Source organism: Apium graveolens, chromosome 2 (assembly GCF_009905375.1).
Source record: "Apium graveolens cultivar Ventura chromosome 2, ASM990537v1, whole genome shotgun sequence".
NCBI lineage: Eukaryota > Viridiplantae > Streptophyta > Magnoliopsida > Apiales > Apiaceae > Apium > Apium graveolens.
The window spans coordinates 311,862,528-311,881,927 of NC_133648.1; the positions used below are offsets into that span (position 1 = coordinate 311,862,528).

General features: G+C 37.3%; 1 non-coding gene across 1 annotated transcript; it reads left to right on the top strand.

The window, feature by feature from the left end:
- The first annotated feature begins 6,046 nt into the window (after positions 1 to 6,046).
- Positions 6,047 to 6,153, top strand: LOC141709143 (small nucleolar RNA R71). The gene has a single exon (XR_012569735.1). It is a non-coding gene; the product is annotated as a small nucleolar RNA R71 (small nucleolar RNA).
- The last annotated feature ends 13,247 nt before the right edge of the window (positions 6,154 to 19,400 follow it).

A 19,400-nucleotide genomic window follows, 5' to 3' on the forward strand; every position in this document is an offset into this window, starting at 1 on the left:
TTGAAAGGCTCATCAAATGGGAAATTGAGTTGGGAGAATTTGATATCAATTATAAGCCTCAGACAGCCCTCAAGGCCCAGTCATTAGCAGACTTTGTGATCGAACGCACCATTAATGACCAAGAAGTCAGGGGCAAGAAATAGTGACCCCAGAAGAAGGAAAGAAGGATAAAGAAGAAGACTTGACTCTAAAGGAGTATTGAGTTCTCCATTTTGACAGAGCGTTCAAAATAAATATATTGGTGTAAGCCTGGGCTTGCAAAGCCCTGAAGGGTTCATGATCGAATATGCTTTGAAGTTGGACTACCAAACTACGAACAACAAATCAGAGTACGAGGCTTTGATAGCCGAGTTAGGCTTAGCTAGAGTTGTGAGAGCTAATAATATTAAAATTTGTGGAGACTCAAGGCTCGTTGTTTCCCAAGTCAATGGGGAGTTTGAGGCCAAAGATGATGCCATAGCCAAGTACCTAAGGGTCGTGAAATGAATACTGATTCAATTTGATGAATGGTACACTAAACATGATCTGAGAGAGGAGACACTACGGTATACGCCCTTTCCAAGTTCACCTCATATGAAATCGAGAACTATCCAAGAAGTATTTATTTCCAAGTCCAGATGACCCCGAAAATTCATGTCATAAACTTGATAGGACCAATTGGCTTGACTAGCTGCTGGATTGACCCCATTAAGAACCACCTTGAGATAGGTTTGCTCCCGTACGATGCCCAAGAGGCATGCAAGTTATCAGTGAGAGCGTTAAAGTACTCTCTAATCGAAGGCCTTTTATACAAAAGGTCTTTTGTGATCCCGTATTTGAAGTGTTTGAAATCTCTTGGGCAGAGGAGGCACTTGACGAAGCCTATATAGGGATTTTCAGACAAGCACTTGGGAGGCAGGGCCCTTGCTAACAAGATAATTCGATTGGGATTCTACTGGCCAATAATGATGGCCGATATAAAATCCTACGTGAAGAAGCGTGAGATGCCAGAGGCACGGTCCTATAGTTCTACGCCCCCAGAGAGGCTTACGTCTATCAAGTGTGAGATAACCACCAAGAAAATCTCCCAATTCTTCTGGGAAATCACGACCTGCCGATTTAGAATCCCGCACATCCATATCACAGATAATGGATGATAGTTTGACAATGAAAAATTCACGGTATTATAATAACAACAACAAATAACTTCACTTCACCTCAATTGACCATCCACATGCAAATGAGCAAGCAAAAGTTGTTAATCGAATTATCCTTGATGGACTTAAGAAAAGGGTCGAACCCTCAAGGAACACGTTGGTGGACGAGTTGTTCCTATCTGTGGGCTTACCGAACTACCTTCAAGTTCATAACTGAAATAACCTCGGTCATGCTGGCTTATGGATGAGGTCATGGATGAAGCTAAAGCCCCTCAGTGAAGAGCCTCCCACTACTGTAGTAGAAGGGTTAAAGAAAGTTTCTTTCAGGAAGGATGCTTAGTCTTGAATAAGGTTGGGGCATCCAGAGTTAAAGAAAAGGAAAGATAGCTCATAATCGGGAAGGGCCATTTTAAGTCAAGTGCGTTCTAGGACAAAAATCCAGCAAGTTGGAAACCATGGATGGTGAGAAAATGCCAAAGCCTTGCTATGTTATAAACTTGAAGGATTATTGTGTATTATAGAAAAGTAAATATGTGGCAAGTACATAATATGTGCCAAGTACTGAAATAGTACGCAAGAAAATAAAAGTTGCTAAAGGCCCGAAGAGCCCAAGTTTTGTCCGATTAGAGGCTCATAGGTGTCGCAATCGTTCAATTGAAGTTAATTAAACTCGAGTAACAATCATGTACCGGAATATCTTATACCTGAAGAGGTCAAGTGACATAAGTAAATGATACGTGCAAAAAGAAGGCTTGTAGCCCAAAGATGCCTTGATTTTTTTTGGGCTTGCAAAATACGAAGCCCCATAGCGTGAATGTATCTAACAAGTAGAAATAAGTTCGATGAAACCAATTTCTATTCTATATAAGGGTTGAACCCATATTTCAGGATGTTTTCTACTTATGCAAGTTTATTCCTATCATCCTATATATCAATTTATTTATGAGCGAACATCCAATGAATGCAAGTCCTGAAAGACTAACTGTCGAAAATAAAAGATAACTGCATTAAGATAGAAGATCCCGAAGGATCACAAGTCGAGACCCGAAGGAAAATTATGATACACACTGAAAATGTTCAAAGTACATAAAGGACCAAAAGCAGATAAGAGTAAAATAAAGAGCCACAACAGGCAGATGAAGCCATGCAAGGCCGCGATGGTCACTCATCAGAAAACCTTATAGCCTCGATATGGCCTTGTAAAAAAAAGGCACGTACAAACTCAAATTATAAGTTGATAACATGGATATGGGTAAAATATAAGGATTTTAAGGCTTGAAGCCAAATAACACCCAGGAAGCACCATTCCTAATCGTCGTTACAATACTATTTTCTAGGCGGAGTTATGACCAAATGAAGATACTATTTTCTTATTTAAAGAAAAAGGAGAAATAAAATAAAGTTTGAAGCTCAACCAATACCCAAGAGGTGAGATTTCTCCATGTGTTCAGCAATATGCCTCCTAGGGGGGTAACCCACGCCTAGGAAGACTTCAGCCGTGAAAGCATTCAATTAACTTTCAGGAAGCAATAATTCTATGCGTGTTTTCCAATATACCTCCTAGGCGGGGGTAGCCCACGCCTAAGAAGGATTCAACCATGAAGGTCTTCTATCAACGCCGAGGAGATAAAAATTTTAGGCGTGTTCGCCAACTTGCCTCTTAGGCGAGAATAACCCACATCCAGGATTGATGGATTCGGGCTCCAACCACGCCTATGAGACATTATTAATAGGTGTGGAAAGGAAATTGTTTCATAGGCAGGGGTAACCCACACCTAGGACGAAAAAGAAAACGAGAGCAAAATGATTATTAAATTTTTAGAAAAAAGAAAGACAAAATTCTCAAAATAGAGAATATTATTTAATGCACGACTGTATAAATTAGTGTCCGATGACACCAAAAATTACGAGTAAATTCGTAATTTAATATTTAAATTTCTTAAATATTAAGGAATTTAAATATATGATTAATTAGAAAAAATAGAAAATAATTTTTAATATTATTTTCCAATCCAATTATTTATATTATGCACGACTGCACAATACTGAGTATGTCCGCTGACACAATAAATTATGACATGAGTTCATAATTTTCTTTTTAAAGAAAGGGGCGATAAAAAAGATGCCACAATGAAGAAAAGATGGAAAAAACGGAATCTTTCAAAACAAAGCCAGATTACAGTGGTGGAGAAGGCCGGAAATCGCCTTACGGTGAAAAAGGCTAGTGGAGATTAAGGAGAAAAAATTGAAGGCTAAAACCACGTATAGGAAGCATAATTTCTCTGCGCGGTTCAAAAGATGTCTCCTAGGCGCGGGTAACCCACGCCAAGGATCTATTGAAATATTGGAGGTTAAACCACGCCTTGGAAGCATAATTCCTAGGCCTTGTTCAAAAGATGTCTCCTAGGCGTGGGTAACCCACGCCTAGGAAGTATGAGGGTTTTAAAAGTTAAAAAAGTAAAACCACACCTAGGAAGCATAATTTCTAGGCGCTGTTCAAAAGATGTCTCCTAGGCGGGGGTAACCCACACCTAGGATGCATTGTAGCCATGAGAAGCCAAACAATGCCTAGGAGGCATGATTCCTAGGCGTGGTTCACGAACTGCCTCCAAGGCGGGGGTAACCCACGCCAAGGATCTATTGGAGTATTGGAGGTTAAACCACGCCTAGGAAGCATAATTCCTAGGCGCTATTCAAAAGATGTCTCCTAGGCGGGGGTAACCCACGCTTAGAAGACATTGTAGCTATGGGAAGCCAAACCACGCCTAAGAGGCATGATTCCTAGGCGTGGTTCACAAATTGTCCCCTAGGCGGAGGTGACCCACGCCTAGGATGTATGACATCATACAGCCCATTTTTTGATTATTTAATTAATCATAAAATGGGCTAAAAATAGAAAAATAGCTGAAAATTCCCAAAAAATAGGGAAAACTGGAGCGAAAAATCCAAAAAATTCGGAAAAATTAGAAAATAATTTCCGAAAATTATTTTTGGACAAAACAATTCCTGAAAATTTAGGAAAAATACATGTGAGTATTGGGAATATCTAAAATATTAGGAATAATCACGAAAAATACCTGGAGGTACCGAAAAATTCCTAAATTATTAGGAAAATAAAGAAAAATATCCCGAGGTAGGAAAAAATTCCTAAAATATTAGGAATAATCACGAAAAATACTCGGAGGAACCGAAAAATCCCTAAATTATTAGGAAAGATAAAGAAAAATACCCGGAGATAGAAAATTTTTTCTAATATACTAGGAAAATTAACAAAAATACCCGGAGGTAGGGAAAATTCCTACAAATTTAGGAAAAATACATGTGAGTAGAGAAAAATTCCTAAAAATTTAGGAAAAGTATTTATGAGTACATAAAAAATTCCTAAAGTATTAGGAAAATTTGCGAAAAATATTTGGAGACACGAAAAAGTTCCGAAAAAATGAGTGAAAATACCAGAAAATTCCTAAAAATAGGAGTAGATACGAAAACATATATGGAAAATTGTAAAAAATTTCCTAAAAGTATATATTGAACCCTCGAGTAAGGCAAATCCTTGTAACAGTGTAGGTCGCTCCATATTTTACGATAAAAACGATAACCAGAAAAGGTATAAACTTAACTTCTACGAAATCTTTATCCGGTTTCGCAAAAGTTGGGGGTAAATGACATGGGCCTGAAATTAGCCTAGAGATATAATAAATGTTGAATTGATTAAACCTAATAAGCCTAATTAATGAGGCCCGAACTCCTAATTATTTATTAATTATGAAATTAATAAATAAATTAAATTAATAGCTCATTAAATATATCCAATAAAGGATATAATTTCGTGAAGAGTGGTTTCCAAGGTACCTAAACCAACAAGGAATCTGCTTCCTACATCTTAGGACTCCAATGTCCAATCAAAGACGGAGACTTGCTTACCAAGTCTCCTAACCCTAGTCCAATATATAGACATCCAATATCTATATAAAGGATCTCACCCCTCCATTCAGAACTACGTTTTAGCTTGATTCTCTAAATACACAGAGACACGTAGGCATCTTGTGAAGGCAATTTTAAGCCACAGACACAAGTGCAGCCATTAAAGGCCTTGAGCTCACAAACCAACTTCTTTAGTCAACTCTTGAGTTTGTTCGAGATTTGCAACCTTTCCAGACCTTAAACTGATTGCCTTTACTTGCTTCTTAGCTTACCTATTTCTGGCACTTCAGTGTCACTAGGTAATGTACCAAGCTGATGATTTAGCAAGAAATTGGCAATTTGCCCAATTTGATTTTCCAAGGTCTTGATAGAAATAGCTTGACTCTTGCACATAACTTCAACTTCTCTAATTCAGATTTTTCATTGGCTTGTTGCAGCTGGAGTTGCTATCTAGGTGCATACTATGGTTGCTGAAAACCAGGGGGTTGTACTGTTTAGCTGGGTGCTGCTGATAAGGCTGTTGAACCGTATTCTGAGCATTGCTCCAACTGAAATTATGATGATTGTGGTTGTTGGGATGATAGGTGGCTGGTACTGGTTGCTGCGATCGCTGGAAGTTGCTCACGAACTGAGATGTATCATCAGAAATTGCGCACTGATCAGTCTCATGTGCACCAGCACAAAGCTCACAGATAATAGCGATTTGATTTACTCCATAATTAGCCAAAGTGTCCACCTTCATCGTCAAAGCCTTAAGTTGGGCAACGATAGCAGTAGCTACGTCCAACTCCAGAATTCCTGCGATTTTCCCCCGAGTCAGTCTCTGGGAAGGATTCTGGTACTCATTAGCAACCATCAGTTAAAAAAGTTCATAAGCTTCATCGTAGCTCTTAGCCCACAAGGCTCCTTCTGATGCTGCATCAAGCATGGGTCTAGAAGTAGCACCCAATCCATTGTAGAAGCAATTAATAATCATCCAATCAGGCATGCCATGGTGTGGGCACTTCCTTAGCATCTCCTTATATCTATCCCAAGCTTCACACAGAGATTCCCCTGTTTGCCGAGCAAACCGGATAAGAGCATTCCTGATTGCAGCAGTCTTCGCCATGTGGAAGAATTTAGTGAGAAACTTTTGCGCGAGATCCTCCCAAGTGGTGATAGATCCTGCTGGTAGAGAGTGTAACCAGCACTTAGCCTTGTCCCTTAGAGAAAATGGGAAAAGTCGTAGCTTGATAGCATTTTCAGTCACATCATTGGATTTGAAAGTGTCGCAGATCTCGATGAAATCTCTGATGTGCATGTTGGGGTCTTCAGTAGGAGAACCCCCAAACAAAACTGAGTTCTGTATCATCTGAATCGTGCTTGACTTGATCTCAAAAGTGTTAGCCCTGATGGCTGGTCTGATGATGCTTGACTGAATGTCATTAATCTTAGGCTGAGAATAGTCCATCAAAGCCTTCGGATTTTCTGCTTAATCTCCCATCACTACTATAACTGGTTTTTAGACTTTCTCTTCTTCTACCTTCTTTCCTTCCTCAAAAACTTCCTTACGAACTACCACAACTTCTTCCTTGGCTTTATCCAGTGTTCTCTTACGAGTACGCGAACGCGTATACATACACCCTCGCTAGAGTACCTGAAATAAGATAAGGAAACGGATAAGTAACAATGTCCGAGTCAATGAACTTTAACGACCACCGATGGAAAGAATATAAACTATCAATTACCACTGCAGTCCCCGGCAGCGGCACCAAAAACTTGTTAGTCACTAAACACGCGCTAATAATAAACGCAAGTATACGAATTTGCAAGTAGTATATAATCTTTTCTAGTTCGTTCCCACATAGACTGTATTGGTTAACTAATTAACTCACACAGTTAAGCAACAATGTATGATTATTATTCAATACTAAGATGATAAGTAATTGAGGTTGTTTATAACTAAGAATTAAACTAACAATTATAACTAAGAGAATAAGATTGACTGAATTAATATATATGACAAACATGGGATTCTAACTTCATTAAATACTTCATTCAATAGCCTTATTGTTCTTAACCTTAGCATGCAATAGTGATGACACTAATCAGATAACACAAAACTAATAAACGCCAACTTTTATTGCACGAGTACCATACTACTAGACATTCACCAAAGAGATAGAAGCCGAATAGACACCAATTATATTGAGCCCTATATATCTATAGAATTTGACAACATAACGGTTTAAACACAAGTTACCTATCTTGATTATATAGGGCAAGTAAGATGGTCAAAATTACCTACGAATCATGCATAACGAATAAATGAAGCTATGCTAGCATGGAAAGTTCTAAATCCTTAAATTCACTTTCGCTTCATTAAGAATTAAAACACTATCTTATAAGTTCGCGACTCTCATAAGACGTATACGCACAACCAATACTAGGATATCATACAATCACCACATACTAAGGCATCAAACAATTTAACTAAAGAAATCAATAAATAAATCCGTTAGAACCCCACGATAACAATTAGCCCTTAATCGGACTCATCATCAATGCGGGTTCCGATGAAAACATGGTATATAAAATGTAGTCTTTATAACGAATAATTAAAACCAAGTACAAACAAGAGTATAGGTTCAACAAAACAAGAAACGAGCATCCAAGATTACAACTCAAAAAAAAATCACAAGAATAAACTAGATCATCTTCGCCTTTGTTGAATTGTGCTATAGGTCTCTTGTCATCTTCTCCTCGTGCTCTGGTAAGTTTCTGTTAGGAGGAAACACACACACATATTCGAGATTCAATTTTTGAAAGGAATATGTCCTAAGTCCAATCATGTATGAGGATTTAGAAATAACTTTTATGTAATCTGTTTTAATTTCATTGATATTAATAAAAGACTTGTTTTGTTTTATATTACGGGCTCTATCTATTTAAGTGTTTAAATAAGATATACCATAGTTTAGAGTAAATCTTTTTATGAATTATGATGAGATCATAATAGTGAGACCTAAAAGATGATAACTCTAAACTTAAATAGTTCCTGGTCATAGGATTACTAACTGGTAATTAATAATCCGCAAAGATCGGTACATACTATGCTTGCTTCATTATGAAGGATGTCTGTTTTCATAGATATTTGTGTGGTGACACTATAGCTAGTATGTAGGTGCTTATTATAGAATAAGTTCAATGAACATGACTCGCACAGCTGAACAACTGATGGAGTTCACTCACGTGTCAGCAGTTGTTCACATAGTGATAGTTGTACAAGTATCCTTAGACTTGAGGTCATCATAGTCATCTTGTGTACACTGAACTATGCTTTGGTTTAGTTCTTAGTCTCCAGGGACAATTATTAGGGCTCTACTGGGTATGAGAATTTGTACACGAAGATAGTGAATGATTAATAAAGGATCTACCCCTTCCAGTGAAGGAAGAGAATGTTCAAGGCTGATCCACTTATGCTAGTTCAGGAATCTCTGGCCAGAGTGAATGAAATTAGAAATGAGTTTCTAATTTACATAGAACTGAGCATAGTAAATGGGAAAGCAAATGATTAAATTAGATAGGCTTGACACAAGTTCCATGCCTTGTATTTAATCAGGACATTGTAGGGTAGAAGGAGTTAATTGTACGGTAACTATTCACTGAATAGGTTCTTGGTATTCTAAGCAGTGAATTTGTATTATCCGGATAGTCGCGATATGCTGAGAAGTATCCCTCACGATGTAGAATAAATATAAATAATTAATTAATCATATTTAATAAATTAGAGAATTTATATAAATAATAATAAAATAGTTTTATTATTATTTATTTCTACTACCGGCTTAATATTGAACCTACAGGGTCACACCATAAAAGAGAATGATTTAATGGTGGAGGAATTAATTAATAATGGCACATAGTTATTTATTTATGAAATAAATAATTAATTGGTAAATTTAATAATTGATTAAATAAGATTTAATTGATTATAAATTAATTAAGAAAAGTTCTTAATATTATTAATTAAGAATTTAATTTTTGGAACTTAAATCAAAAGAGAGAATTATTTCTAAAGTGTTTAGAAAAAGGATTAATAATTAAAAGATGTTTTAATTATTAATGTGAATAATAAAGGGTTAATAATAATAATATTTTATGGGAAAATTTCAGCTGAAAATTTTGCCTATAAATATACTATTATAAACCCTATTTTTATTCTAACCCAAAATTTTTAGAAAAACCTAATTCTCTCCACCTCCTCCTCCTCCTCCTCCTCCTTAGCATCGTTTTCTTGGTGGATACCGGTGGAGTGCTTCACATTTGAGGAGCAGCTGCTAAGGATCTCCGATTGTTGCTTTTGGATCGCTATTAAAGGTTAGTAATCGATTTATATGTTTTAATCACGATTTATATGCTTTTATTTGGATTTTATATGTGTAAAAGTGTTTTACCATGCTTCCGCTTAGATTAAAATCTAACAATGGTATCAGAGCCTAGGTTGTATGCATATAGATTTGTGGTAAAAATTTCAGAATTTTATGTGCTTGTATGAATTAATTATGATTTTTACAAGTTATATTATGGATTAATTATGACTGATGAGAAATCGGTTCTCAGAATAATTTTGAATGTTGATATGGGTTCTACAAGTGTTGTAGATCGTCTAGGTTTTTTTCTTATAATTTTATGATGTATAGATTATTTATTATGAATTTTTGAAGTTGTTGTAATTAAATTCGTAATTAAATAATCATATATATATATAAATTGTTAGTATGTATATATATATACATCTGCTGTTGTTTGTTGATTTGCACGGAAACAAAGTAAAGACAGAGACAGCAGCATGGTTTTCCGTGCATGTAAAGGCGGCGGCGACTCACAGAAGAGGGGAGGACCGCGCGTCTGCCATGCGCGCGTGGGGCTCACGCGCTGGTGGGCCACGCGCGGCGCGTGTCAGACACGCGCTGGTCAAGCAGTGCTGACGTCATGGTGACATCATCAGATGACGTCATGCTGACGTCAGCGTAGGGTTTTGGGCGCGTGAGGCGCGTGGGCGCGTGGGCGCGCGTGGGCGGCGGTGTGACACGCGCCTGACAGCGCGTGTGCGCGTGACGGCGTGTGGGTTACCTTCCCGGGGCGCGTGGGAGCTCAGAATTGGGCGTTTTTGGTGCCGTTGGATTCGTCTGTTCGAGACGCTTCTAATGGTATATTATATGATATTTTATGAAATTGATTCGAACTGTTTATAGCTAACAGAAGTGTTTTAAAGCTGTTTTTGACTGTTTTAATAGCTTTTAAATGCTTCATGTGATACATAGAGATGTATAATTCTTAGACCAATATGCTAGATGATGTAACATGCCTACCTTGACGTTTATTCATGTTTATATATGTGATATATGCTTAGTTTATCATGCGATGATAGATTTAGGTGAACTTAAATGAATATAAGGCGTTTGTTAGACAATCTAGTATAGTAAAATTGTTTCATAACCTTAATAATAATATTATGAATACAATCATGAGATTCTTGTGTTTATGAAATACGTAATTGAATATGAATTTTCAATATGAGAGAAAGGATGATTCTGTCAACAACAGATTTCTATCTGTAAGAAAGGGTTATTAAGTGACGCCTCTTGACAATGCTCCACCCGATCTGGGAATCATCTGATTATTGATTATTGATTTGAAATATTTAATTTAAAAGGAAGAATCTTTTTATAATATGATTATGATTGTAACGTAATATAATCCCTCTAAAATTAAATAATATCAAGTAGTAATTGGCTAATATCATAACGGGCTTGTGTCGGTCATAGCCTTCCAACATGATAGAAAGTAGTTCTTATTTTTGAATCATTGTCGGTTCGTGCTACAGCCGAGGGCTTTGATTTCGAAATAAGAAATACTTGTCTATTACATTGAGATGTGTACATTGAATTAGAATCTAAAGGTCGGTACGTGCCACAGCCGTGGCCATTGGAGACTGATTCAATTGTACGAAATGTTGTGTTAGACTTGACTTAGAATATTGAGTTTGTCGTGCCACAGCCATGACTCAATTATTCAAGAGGCTAAATTTTTCCCACTAGCATTATGAATGCTAAATTTTTCACGTAGGGGGTTGAATAAATTAGATAAACTAGTGGGAGCCACTTATGAATAAAGACCCGATTCATATAGTGTTTTGAAATGAAATTGAATATTTGCTAAGTGTTGTTATGTGTTTATCATTTACAGATTTACTATATACATTATGTCTTCTGCACTATCACTCAGGAGCATACTAGATGCTCACAATTTGAATGGTCCTAATTATGCTGACTGGCTTCGAAACTTGAGAATTGTTCTCAGGGTTGAGAAGCTGGAATATGTGCTTGACTCACCTAAGCCTACTGAACCTGCTAGCGATGCATATAATGATGAACATGTTGTGTATCGTAAGTGGATATATGATGCAAATGTTGCTCAATGCATCATGCTAGCTTCCATGAACATTGAGCTACAGAAGCAACATGAGCATATGGATGCTCACACTATCCTGATGCATCTACAAGAGTTGTATGATGTGGCGGGAGGACAACTCGATATGAGATATCGAAGGAGTTGTTCGGTTGTAGGATGTCTGAGGGATCATCTGTGAATGATCATATACTTAAGATGATCAATTTGATTGAACGTCTTGGACAACTTGGTTTTGCCATGGATGGGGAGCTGAGCCAAGACTTGGTCTTGCAATCGCTTCCGAGTTCGTTCTCGCAGTTTGTTGTGAACTTTCATAGGAATAAGTTGGATGTCAGCCTGCCTGAACTCCACAACATGTTGAAGACTGCGGAATCGAATTTCCCCCTAAGAAGAGTTCTGTTCTTCTAATTGGTGAAGGTTCCAATCCTAAAAAAAGGAAGAGGAACCCTTCCAAGAAGAAGAAAGTAGGTGAAGAAAAGCCGGTTCCACCAAAAGCTGAAAACCCCAAGAGCAAAGTTGTTTGCTTTCACTGTAACAAGGTGGGGCACTGGAAGAGGAACTGCAAGGTTTACCTTGTAGAATTGAAGAAGAAGAAGGGTAGTGAGACTACCGCTTCTAATTCAGGTATGTTCATGATAGAAGTGAATATGTCATTAAATCAAATTTCTACTTGGGTATTAGATACCGTCTGTGGTTCTCATATCTGCAATTGGTTGCAGGGACTAAGGAGAAGTAGGACTCTTAAGGAAGAGGAGGTGATTCTACTGATGGGAAATGGAGCAAGAGTTGCTGCTGAAGATGTAGGATCATTTCATTTACATATGCCTACGGCCAAGACTATTGTTTTTTTTAAATAATTGTTATTTTGTTCCCTCGATTGTGAGGAATATTATTCCCATGTTAGACTTGCCTGAATTTTCGTTCATTATTGAGAATAATGAATGTTCTATTCTTAGAGATAATATTCTTTATGGACGTGGTACTTTAAATAATGGTCGATATGTATGTGACATAATTTACTTCAGATTGAACAAACTAATAAAAGTAAAGGGATGATGAAAATCTCACTTTCTTTCGGCATTGCAGACTTGGTCATATTAGTGAAAATAGACTGCAGACATTGCATAAGGAAGGGTTACTTGACCCCTTTTGATTTTGAATCATATCCTACATACGAGTCTTGTCTATTGGGTAAAATGACCAAATCTCCATTTAGTGGACATGGAGAGAGGGCTGCAGATTTGCTAGGATTGGTACACACAGATGTATGTGGACCAATGTCTACGCAAGCCATGGGTGGATTTTCATACTTCATTACTTTCATAGATGATAGATCTAGATTCGGATATGTGTTTGATGAAACACAAGTCTGAAGCCTTTGAAAAGTTCAAAGAGTATAAGTATGAAGTGGAGAAACAAACCAAAAATGGTATTATAACTCTTCGATCAGATCGAGGTGGTGAATACTTGCATGGAGAGTTTTTGGATTATCTCAAAGAAAAGTGTATAGTCTCCCAGTGGACTCCTCCAGATTGGTATCTTAAAGGAGAAATCGAACTTTGTTAGACATGGTTCGGTCCATGATGAGCTATGCGAATCTTCCAGTATTCCTATGGGGTTACGCATTGGAAACCTCAGCATATTTACTGAATAAGGTGCCTTCCAAATCTGTTCCTCAAACTCCATATGAGATATTAAAGAAAGGAAACCGAGTCTTAAACATGTTAAGATTTGGGGATTCCAGCTTATGTCAAGAAAGTTGACCCAGATAAGCTGGAATCTCGATCCGTAAAATGTAGTTTTGTGGGATATCCTAAAGAGACTTTAGGGTATTACTTTTACACCGATCATCGTGTGTTTATCTCCAGACATGCTACCTTCTTGGAAAAGGAGTTTATCCTTGAAGGAAACAGTGGGAGCAAAATTGAACTTGATGAAGTTCAAGAAGCACAAACTACTACGGATCAAGTGGAAACACCTGTTCAGACTGAACAACCTTCTGTGGAACAACCCGTTCGTAGGTCAGAGAGAGTGTCTCGCCAACCTGAGAGGTATTATGGCCTTGTCATTGAGAATGACAATGAGTTGTCAATCTTCGATGAAGACGACCCTGTGACCTATAATGAGGCTATGAGTAGTGTTGACTCAGAGAAATGGCAAAGTGCCATGAAATCCGAAATGGAATCTATGTATACGGTATACAAAAGAAAGATTAGAGCAGATGGCCAGGTGGAGACCTTTAAGGCCAGGCTTGTGGCAAAAGAATTCAAATAAAGAAAATGGATTGACTTTGATGAAACCTTTTACCCGTAGCCCTGTTAAAATCAGTTCGGATTTTGCTTGCGATTGCTGCTTACTACGACTATGAAATCTGGCAAATAGCCAGATAGTTTTCTTTCCAAGGGAAATGAAAACCTAGTGTGTAAGCTGCTGCGAACCATATGTGGTTTAAAGCAAGCTTTTCGTAGATGGAACATCCGTTTTGATGAGACAATCAAAGATTTTGGTTTTATCAAAAACGTAGATGAACCATGTGTCTATAAAAGGGTTAGTGGGAGCGCGGTAACATTTCTAGTATTGAAAGAGAGTTGACACACATAACAACATAGCAGACCCACTCACAAAGCTACTTTCTGAAAGTCACTTTGTTAGGTCCCAATGTGTTTGTAGAAGGGGGGGTTGAATACAAACAGTACCGAATAATCGAATTAAATGCGGAATAAAAATGTGAAACAAAATTCAAGTTAAATAAAAATATTATTAAACTTGAAAGGTGTTACAACAACTGTATCGATTACAAGGAATTAATCTCAAATTAATTATCACAAATTTAGAATAAATTCGACATGAACTTTTTCTATTTTTGCAATAATTAGAATCAAATGATAAACGCGATTTGAGATTAAGTTCTAGGGATTTTGATCCTCTAGATTGTTACACAAGAACAAGAAAATGATTTCTAGTTGATTGGATTTAACTTTGCAAACTAGAAATTTGATCTTGAATTTAGCAGAGAAGATATAATGTTTCAGAGGCGGCTGCTTTGTTCTTGAGTTGTGTTCTGTGTTGATATGTTTTTCTTCTGTTCTGCTGCTTTCCTTTTTAACTAATCAACAGACTTGAATAGAGCTGGCATGACAATCCTTTTAGCTGGTAGGACATTCGGTGAGACTATCCTTTTGAACTAGCAAGACAATCCCAATAGCTAGCAAGACTATCCTTTGAACTGGAGAGACTTTCGGTATGACTATCAAAATGAACTAGCAAGACTATCTCCTCCCAGTGTAACTTTCGGCAAGACAATTATTTGTACTAGCATGACTTTCGGTATGACTATTGATTGTCATACCGATTGTCATACTAATACAAACGGTTGTATTGTTGAATTTAAAACAGATTTTAATCCAATTAAAATTCTGAAAATCCTTAATATTAATTCAGAATTAATTAATCAATTAATTCAATTAATCAATAAATTAATCTTTGCAGATATAATTTATTTTCTTAATTAAATTATATGACTTAATTAATTAATAGAGAATTAATACTAATCTTGAGCAGCAACCATTCTTCTACAAATCTTCTGAAAATCACTGAAAATTATGAATCAATTCCACCACTTCAATGTTGACACTCGATGTACTGTCTGGTTCATGAGTGACTAACTTCCGTGATGTTTCTCCATGTCTTGACTTTGACAACTTGATTTTCTTCAGATTAAATCCTTGTAATTCTCTGATACCCTGACGAGATCTCTGTCACTTGATTAAATCCACAATCTTGATTTGTATCACTGAGGCTTGATCAATTTCTTAAGCTTCTTCCAGTGAATTAATTCCTCAAGTCTGTAGATGAACCTTGTTTCTGAATCCTTTGACAGATGTTACTTTATGAGATCTCTTTGACGGTAGATCCACTATTTACTTATTACATTCTTATTTCAGTTGAGTTAAATCCTCGAATGTATAAATAGGCTATGACATATGCCTTACAATCTCCCCCTATTTGTTTGTTAGACAATAACACACAAATACCTAGAGGATAACTCAACTAACAAATAAGAAAAAGATATAAACAGAAATGCAAAGTAAATAGCAGAAAAGTTCTGGATGACATTTAACCTTTTCCACATTCCAAATAGATGTTCCTCTAGACTGAACATATCTTCAAGTAGTTTCATTTTCATTTGTACAACCACATTTCCTATTGAGAAGCGCATATCTGTCTTGCTTCTCCCCCTATGAGAATCAACTGATTAGAGAAGATCACCTTCGTTTACCACCTCTCCCGTATAATAGGATCCGCAGATAAAAACCAATGGTAATCCCCTTTTAGAAAACAGCTTCTTCCCTTACTAGAAAATCACCTTGTGTTTACCACCTCTCCCGTACAATAGGATCCGTAGTTACAAATAACATGGTGTGGTGTAGTGTACATATGTAGGATCTTTTTCTTCCTCCCTGCTATTTATCCCCCTTAGTTGAGGAATCCTCCAAACTATTACTTAAGCTTTTATCTCCCCCTTAAACAAGGAATGTATGCCGTCGTCTGAAGGAGTTCTCATATTTCACTTGGTTGGAAAAGAAATAACCAGTATTTCTCTTTCTTCCTCACTGTGAGTGTGTGATTCTGTTTAGTGTACCTCACATGTGTTTCACTCTTCTCTCCACTCGTGTTTACACTCATTCTCACAAGTGTATCACTCTTCTCTCATAGCTCCATAATCCAGCTGTACCTGTAAGGAAAATCACCTTAGCCATCCTTAAGGAGGTCAAAGGTGGTGCAATGGGAGTTCGCAAATCCCTATCCTTGTTAAACTCGTCAGATGAATCTGAGTCATAATCTACAAGTTGCTAGTTTCCCTTTTAGGGTTCCAAATTTGAATTCTGGGAAGGTAAACAATGATCCAACAAATTTAGCATAAAGATCAAAGTTCCCTTCTAATGTCTGTGAAGACATTTCCTTGTGACTCATCAGGTAATATCTGAATCATTGTCAACAAGTTGCCGATCTGCGCCTATGTCAGATCCACTATCCGCAGATGCATCCAGGGGATTTAAGCCTGGGGAGGTAGACACTGACCACTGACATATGGCTTTTGGATCAGTATCCTCTCCTAACACCTGTAAAGGCAATTGGTCCATTAAAGAACCTTGAACAATCGAATCTGACCTTAAAATGGTCGAAACTCTTTTTTCCGTCAACTCATCCTTTGTGTGTGTAACCTCTCCTTGTGCATCAAGAATTGTTTATGTTTGAAGTGGTGACACTACACCGGATGCCTTGGCTGATAGGCAAATTTCAATAGACGCACCCTGTTAAGAGAATGAATCTAGTAACTGTTTTTGTGCCTTTTCAGCCATTATATCTTTTTGAGAAGATGTATGGGGGCTAGCAGTTGTCTCGGTATAAATACTACTCATCTATGTAGGAGACAGAGCTACTGGGTTGACTACAGAACCTTTCTTATGTGGTGCACTAAGGCACTATCTCCCTCACGCTCATTCATACTACATTTAGTGGTAAGCGAGTGTTGGTTGGTTCTGTTTCTGTGTTTGTCTTTACAGTCTGGGATAGATGTTGTGGGTTTTCAACCTCATGACTGTCAATGAAAGAAAGCCATTGAAGACAGAACCTGTATCACAGAACATAGGGCAATATAGAGAGATAAAATGTACTTAAGATCTATAAGGAATGAAAATTATACATTTAATCTTTTGAGAGTAATGATGTACAATAGTGATTTCAAAAGATTTTACATGAAATAAGAAATCACTAATGTAGAAAGAAGTTTGATTTACTCCTAAAACTCACTGCACATATAAAACAATATGATTGTGCCTAGTGATTAGAGAGTTATAAATATGACGATTACTTGAGCAGTACACTAATTCATACCAACCTGAAGTGAGATTGTGAAGAAGAGATTGCATAGTCCAATAGATCTGCAACTGCAAAGTCCATGAACTGAGGTGCATTGACTTCCACTTTTGACTCACCAACCAGGAGTACACTTGTACACATCTTACTAGAGTCCAATTCCAAGTGTAATGTGCATCAGGTGCCTGATATGTCGTAATATTCTCAAGTCTCGTCACTGGTGCTATATGTTAGATACTGCTTCCTGATAATAACCTAGCACACTATACAAAATTTCACTGATAACATATCCAGCTTGCAAACAGCCATATCCCTCAGATAAACCTTTGCTGTTATCTCCAAAGGTAACCAGGGGGCCAACTTTCTCAACCACAATTGATAGCAGGGCTCTATCTCCGGTCATATGTCTTGATGATCCACTGTCAAGAATCCACACTACCGATTACACCTGTTTAATGCCCTGCACTACAAATGGATTAGACCTTCTTCGTAACCCAAACTTGGTTGGGCCCGACATACTTGTAGAATTGTCCTTTGTCAGGCAAAACAACATTTTTAATTTTAATGGTCTCAACTTTCTCACTGACTGAACATTTGACCTTATAAATAGCCTTAACAAATTTCTGTTTAGGCTTAGGCACAAATGTCTCCTTTCTAGCCTTAGAAGGACTAGTAGTCTTAGATCTATCATGCTTCTTGTTATTCACATGCTGACGAGGAGTAGTCTTAACATTAGAAACATGCTTATCATCAAAATAAGCATACATTATATTAAAAGCACAAGACATACAATTAGAAACACCACATGCTTTATGAGAGTGATTAACAGCAGGCAATTTATGCATGGTAGTCATGGCATTTTTGTTTTCCAACTCATGTGTGTCTGAGTTAGTCTCAGTTGCTTTCACAACTTTGACTGGAACTTTCGACACACTCGACTTGGAAACAACCTTCTCATTAGCAAGATCTTCAGCACGCATTTCTTCTTGAATAACAGAAGAGGTCGCATCAAATGGTTCAGCAATTGATGGTTTATAGAGGGGTTCATCAACATCCTTAAGCACATGTGGTACTTCCCTCCTTTTAGCACAGACATGAGGAGGGGAGTTTATGCCTAATTCCTTTTAGCACAGACATGAGGAGGGGAGTTTATGCCTAATTCTCCAATAGCAACATTGTAATCATAACCTATTCCAGATGTTTGATTAACAGATTGCTTACTGTAGAACTCTTTAGCCTTCGAACAAGAATTGAAGTAGGCTCTAACCTTAGTCTCAAGACCGGTGATCTTGTCTTTGAGAATAGTTTCGAGTTTTCTATAACAGTCAACTCTATTCTCTAGAAAAGATACTTGTTCTTTTAATTTGTCTTGATTAATATGCACAAGTATTAATTCATTGACCTCTTTCTCAAGGTCTTTGATCTGTAAACTTAACAGTTCATTATCACGACGTGCATTATCTAAGTTACCTCCTAGATGATAAACCAATTCAGCATCAGTATATTTTATCTCTTTTCTTGACGATGAAGCTTTTCCATCAATAGCCATAAAAGCAAGATTCCCTTCTTCTTCATCTTCACTATCAGTATCATCCCAGCTTCTTCCCTTTGCCAGATAAGCCCTTTCAGAGTTACTCTTCTGATTTGAATCATAAGATTTCTTCCTTGCTTGCTTTGGCTTCCTACATTCTGTGGCAAAGTGTCCCAACTCATTGCAGTTATAGCATCTGATGGTGCTCCGATCAACCATCCCTGTTTTGTATCCACCACTGCTGGTGTTAGAGGATGAAGATCCACCTTTCTGGAATTTGTTGTCGTTGGACTTGTACTTAAGCTTGGGATTCCTCTTGAATCTGACATTGGAGAATCTTTTGACAATTTGGGCCATTGACTCATCTTCCAATTGCTCCAGCTCTTTCAAGGAATAAAAATCATCACTTGATTGATTTGTAGTAGGAGGATCATATTCTGCTACTAACACATTTTCCTCAGCCTTGGAAAACT